We start from the raw sequence: 6278 nt of genomic DNA on the forward strand, positions 1-6278 counted from the left end.
GGGTGGATCCCATCCGGCCCCATAGACTTGTGAGTGTCCAGGTGGCGTAGCAGGTTGTTGACTGCTTCCTCCTGGATTACGGGGGGTTCATCCTGCTCGCCGTCCCTGTCTTCCAGCTCGGGGGGCCAAGTACCCTGAGGATAACTGGTCTGCCTGTTAAAGACTGAGGCAAAGAAGGCATTGAGTACCTCAGCCTTTTCCTCATCCTTGGTGACAATGTTCCCCCCCGCATCCAATAAAGGATGGAGATTCTCCTTAGCTCTCTTCTTGTCATTAATATATTTGTAAAAACTTTTTTTGTTGTCTTTAACGACAGCGGCCAGATTGCGTTCTAGCTGGGCTTTTGCCTTTCTCATTTCTTCTCTGCACGACCTAACAAGATCCCTGTACTCTTCTTGAGTCGCCTGCCCCTTCTTCCACAAGTGGTAAACTCTCCTTTTTTTCCTGAGTCCCAGCAAGAGCTCCCCATTCAGCCAGGCCGGTCGTCTTCCCCGCCCATTCTTCTTACGGCGTACAGGGACAGCCTGCTCCTGCACCTTTAAGACTTCCTTCTTGAAGATCGTCCAGCCTTCCTGGACCCCTTTACCCTTCAGGACCGTCTCCCACGGGACTCTCTCAACCAGCGTCCTGAACAGGCCAAAGTCCGCCCTCCGGAAGTCCATGGTTGTGGTTTTGCTGCCCCCCCTCCTTACTTCACCAAGAAGCGAGAATTCTATCATTTCATGGTCGCTAAGCCCAAGACGGCCTCCGACCACCACATCTCCCACCAGTCCTTCTCTGTTTGTAAACAGCAGGTTGAGCGAGGCACCTCCCCTAGTAGGCTCACTTACCAGCTGTGTCAGGAAGTTGTCTTCCACACACTCCAGGAACCTCCTAGACTGCTTCCTCTCTGCCATGTTGTATTTCCAGCAGACGTCCGGGAAGTTGAAGTCCCCCACGAGAACAAGGGCTAGCGATTGTGAGACTTCTGCCAGCCGCTTATAGAACGCTTCATCCGCCCCTTCATCCTGGTTGGGTGGTCTATAACAGACTCCCAGCAGGATATCTGCCTCGTTGGCCTTCCCCCTCATCCTTACCCATAGACACTCAACTGTACCATCATCACAGTCGTTGAGCTCTATACAATCAAAACACTCCCTAACATACAGGGCCACCCCACCGCCTCTCCTTCCTCGCCTGTCCCTTCTGAAGAGTCTATAGCCATCCATTGCAGCACTCCAGTCATGAGAGTCACCCCACCATGTTTCTGTGAGGGCGACTAAGTCATATCTCTCCCGCTGCACAATGGCTTCCAGCTCCTCCTGCTTGCCGCCCATGCTGCGTGCATTGGTGTATATGCACTTGAGCTGGGCTATCGATTTCGCCCCCGGCATCGGCACGCCACCCCTCGGCTCATCTCTAGCGAGCCTGGTTTTATCCCCTTCCCCCTTCAAACCTAGTTTAAAGCCCTCTCAATGAGCCCTGCCAATTCATGAGCCATGATCCTTTTTCCCTTGTGAGACAGCTGGACTCCGTCTGTCACCAGCAGGCCCGGTGCCATGTAAACCTCCCCATGATCAAAAAACACAAAATTCTGTCGATGGCACCAGCCCTTGAGCCACCTGTTGATCAGGTGTGTTTTCCTGCTCCTTTCAGTATCCTTCCCTGCCACTGTAGGGATAGAGGAAAACACTACCTGTGCTCCCGATCCTTGAACCAGTTGCCCCAGTGCCCTGAAGTCCCTTTTGATCGCTGCAGGACTTCTCTCCGCAACCTCATCACTGCCAGCCTGTATAACCAGCAGCGGGTAGTAATCAGAAGGCCATACCAAACCAGGGAGCTTCCTAGTGATGTCTCTGACCCGGGCCCCAGGGAGGCAGCAGACTTCCCTGTGGGACGGGTCCGGTCGGCATATCGGGCCCTCTGTTCCCCTCAGAAGGGAATCGCCTATGACAATTACCCTCCTTTTTTTCTTAGCAGCAGCAGTCGTAATGCGTGGGGCTGACTGCCTCACCCTAGGCGACCCCCCGGATGGACCTTCGTCTACATCCTCGCTTGCCTCGCCCTCAAGTTCCAGGGCCCCATATCTGTTGTGTAAAGGCAACCGGGAAGGTGAGGGAGGCCGGGCAGGGGTTCGCCTGGCACGCCGAGCAGGGACCCGTTTCCACCCCCCCCTGTCGCTTAGGTCCCCTCTTTCTACCTGGTGGCAAGAAGGCAGGGGATCCTCTGCTTCTCGCGGAGCCTCCTCCTGCTGCCTCTGCCTCAGGGACGGTAGGGTGCGGCTCCACCAATCTATCTCCCTCTCACACTCCCGGATACTCCTCAACCTTTCCACCTCCTCCTTCAGCTCTGCCACCAGGCCGAGCAGATCATCCACCTGGTCACACCGCACACAGGTGTTGTCTCTGCTGCCCTCCGGCACAGCTGACAGGCTCAGGCACTCCCTGCAGCCAGAGACCTGGACAGCTGTATGCTTGCGTGTGAGCTCCGTCTGGGTCGCCACATTCCTTCTGGCGACGGCTTTCAGCCGAGTGGAAACCATAGCCGGTCCTCTTCTCGGAAGCCGACGATTACCAGTTGAGTTGGCCTCTGGAGCCGGGAGCGGGACTGCGCCTTGCCCGCTCGCCTTCCCTGCACGAACTGCCGCGCAAACTGCCGCGCCACGCCCTTCTGACGCGCCGCGCTCCGGGTCGCTCGCGCTCCCTGGAGCTGCTCTTCTAAGTGAGGGGGTTTGGCTGCCGCCCCTCTTGTCCCCGCCCACGCTGAGTCAGAGCTGCCGCTCGTCAGGAACGCCCTCCTCCGGCTCGGGGAATGGCGGGGCTGGGGCTCCCTCTCGCTCCCTGCGCTTTTGCTTTTCGCGGGTTTGGCCGCGGTTTTGCCGCTTCAGGAAGGGTCCCCCGTCGCGATCCTCCGCTCCGGAGCCCTTCGCCTCGGTGGCTTCGCTGAAAATGGCGGGTACAGTGGGTTTTTAAACTGCTGCCGCCCCTCTTGTCCCCGCCCACGCTGAGTCAGAGCTGCCGCTCGTCAGGAACGCCCTCCTCCGGCTCGGGGAATGGCGGGGCTGGGGCTCCCTCTCGCTCCCTGCGCTTTTGCTTTTCGCGGGTTTGGCCGCGGTTTTGGAATATACCCATCTGAGTTAGAAAACTCCCTGATGCCATTGGACTCTCCACCATTTAGGTAATGAAAGATGAGTATCGAACAGTCACCAAAATTGAAAAATCCTGAAAGTTTTATTGATCAAATAAGAGACAAAATGAACAGGAAAACAGTCTTCTCCCTGTCACTGTGATGTCTGTTAAGACCGTTACATCCATAAAAATGATACGTGATAAAGCTTTCTCTAGGCACAAGAGTTAAGTGCAATGTAGCTACAATGTTTTCTGGTTTTGTTTTTTAGAGACCCCTTAAACCTTTTTTCCAGAATGTCAGTTTTGTGATTAAATGGAAACATATTTGCATATTTCCATAATTTACACAAAGGTGTTTTAGATGGTCATCTATTTTTACCTTTGAATATTGTATCACTTAAAATACAAAAAAAATACCCACCAAGATTTAATTAATTGACTTTTATTTATTTTTTTTTTTTTTACAAGTAAGAAATGAGAAAAGGTGGTAACAGAAACTGAAGTCAGATCTGTTAAAGAAGAAGCACAAGTTATTCTGGGGAAAACACGATTCCAGCTTTGCTAGGGTCTCTGTTTTCTTTTTGCAATGATCATCTCTTTCTTCTGCTGATTTTCCATTGAGAACCATATGCTGCAGAGGTTTTCGAAGTGCATGCATTCATACACTGGCACTGTTCCACATAGACGTAGTTATAATTTATGCTTGTTCCATTTTGGCAAGTCAGGGTCACCTCTCTTGTTTGGCTGCTGGACTCCTGGCAGCAACTACACTCATGTTGCATCTGGCTTGCTTCAAGAGAATACCTGTGTTCCACAAGGAAAAGAAAATATATCTCCTCATTAAAAACTGAGAAAGAGAAAGCCCCTAGTGACTTTCGTTCTGGGGTTTGTTGGAGGTTTTGGGGGTGGTGGTTTTTTGGGGTTTTTTTTACATCCTCTTTTCCTCCCTCCCACACACAATTATGAATGTGATTTTATATACCTGTCTCTTCAATAGTGAAACTGTTCTTGCTTCCATTGAGTCTGATTGCACTCACTGGAATCATATAAACACATTAACTTTGTTGCTATTGTGTAATCATAGAATCATGTAGGTTGGAAAAGACCCTTAAGATCGTTGAGTCCAACCGTAAACCTAACACTGCCAAGTCCACGACTAAACCATGTCCCTAAGCGCCATGTCTACACGTCTTTTAAATACCTCCAGGGATGGGGACTCAACCACTTCCCTGGGCAGCCTGTTCCAATGCTTGACAACCCTTTCAGTGAAGAAATTTTTCCTCATGTCCAATCTAAACCTCCCCTGGTGCAACTTGAGGCCATTTCCTCTTGTCCTGTCACTTGTTACTTGGGACAAGAGACCGATACCCACCTCGCTACAACCTCCTTTCAGGTAGTTGTAGAGAGCGATAAGGTCTCCCCTGAGCTGCCTTTTCTCCAGGCTAAACAACCCCAGTTCCCTCAGCCGCTCCTCATAAGACTTGTTCTCCAGACCCCTCACCAGCTTTGTTGCCCTTCTTGGGGCACGCTCCAGCACCTCAAAGTCTGTCTTGTAGTGAGGGGCCCAAAACTGCACACAGTATTTGAGGTGTGGCCTCACCAATGCCAAGTACAGGGGCACGATCGCTTCCCTCCTCCTGGCCACACTATTTCTGATACAGGCCAGGATGCCATTGGCCTTCTTGGCCACCTGGGCACACTGCTGGCTCATGTTCAGCCAGCTGCCAACCAGCACCCCCAGGTCCTTTTCCGCCAGGCAGCTTTCCAGCCACTCTTCCCCAAGCCTGTAGCGCTGCATGGGGTTGTTGTGACCCAAGTGCAGGACCTGACACTTAGCTTTGTTGAATCTCATACAGTTGGCCTTGGCCCATCGATCCAGCCTGTCCAGGTCCCTCTGCAGAGCCTTCCTACCCTCGAGCAGATCAACACTCCCGCCCAACTTGGTGTCGTCTGCAAACTTACTGAGGGTGCACTTGATGCCCTCGTCCAGACCATTGATAAAGATATTAAACAGAACTGGCCCCAGTACTGATCCCTGGGGAACACCGCTTGTGACCAGCCGCCAACTGGATTTAACTCCAATTCACCACAACTCTTTGGGCCTGGCCATCCAAACAGTTTTTTACCCAGCGAAGAGTACGCCCATCCAAGCCCTGAGCAGCCAGCTTCTCCAGGAGAATGCTGTGGGGAAATGGTGTCAAAGGCTTTACTAAAGTCTAGGTAGACCACATCCACAGCCTTTCCCTCATCCACTAGGGGGGTCACCTGGTCATAGAAGGAGATCAGGTTAGTTAAGCAGGACCTGCCTTTCATAAACCCATGCTGACTGGGCCTGATCACCTGGTTGTCCTGTACATGCCATGTGATGGCACTCAGGATGATCTGCTCCATAACCTTCCCTGGCACCGAGGTCAGACTGACAGTCCTGTAGTTCCCTGGATCCTCCTTCCAGCCCTTCTTGTAGATGGGCATCACATTTGCTAACCTCCAGTCAACTGGAGGTCCAGCCAGGACTGCTGACAAATGATTCAAAGTGGCTTGGTGAGCACTTCTGCCAGCTCCCTCAGTACCCTTGGGTGACTGATTAACTTGAGAGATGACAGGTATAAATGAAGCCATAGAGATGCTAAATTAAGTTTTTGGAACTTACACTGAGGAGCCAGGACAAGTTCCTTCACAATATGCCAGCTCTACAGGTTCAGAAGATTCACAGTCACCGTGGTGGATCACAGTTTTCTTGCTGTAAGGTTTGCAGTTTGTAGCTTCAGAAGAAGAGGAGGGAAAAACGTATACTTCAAATCTCTAGTTCAGAACTAAATGAATGCTAGAACAATTTCAAAGTGCATGATGTCTGATTATTGATATACTCTGCAATATGTGACAGTGGTGGGGTATACTGCATAATATATCTGGAGTTTTCAGGTTATTCTTTGATATCAGCTCTACAGTGTCTTTGGAAGATAATGCAGAGACTTGAGTATTGGTGGCTTGAGTTGTGGTATTCAGTATCAGGAAAACAAATTTGCTTTTTCCTTTTGAATAAATAGTGAAACACAGGGTCTTGATAAATAGAATAACTGAAACCTGTGGGAGTGAAGAATCCTTCCATCCACGCAAAGATAGTTAAAAGTTGAATACAGTGCTCTTCAAGCAGAAAACATGAACACAGCA

Source organism: Aptenodytes patagonicus, chromosome 7, assembly GCF_965638725.1.
Source record: "Aptenodytes patagonicus chromosome 7, bAptPat1.pri.cur, whole genome shotgun sequence".
Taxonomy (NCBI): Eukaryota; Metazoa; Chordata; class Aves; order Sphenisciformes; family Spheniscidae; genus Aptenodytes; species Aptenodytes patagonicus.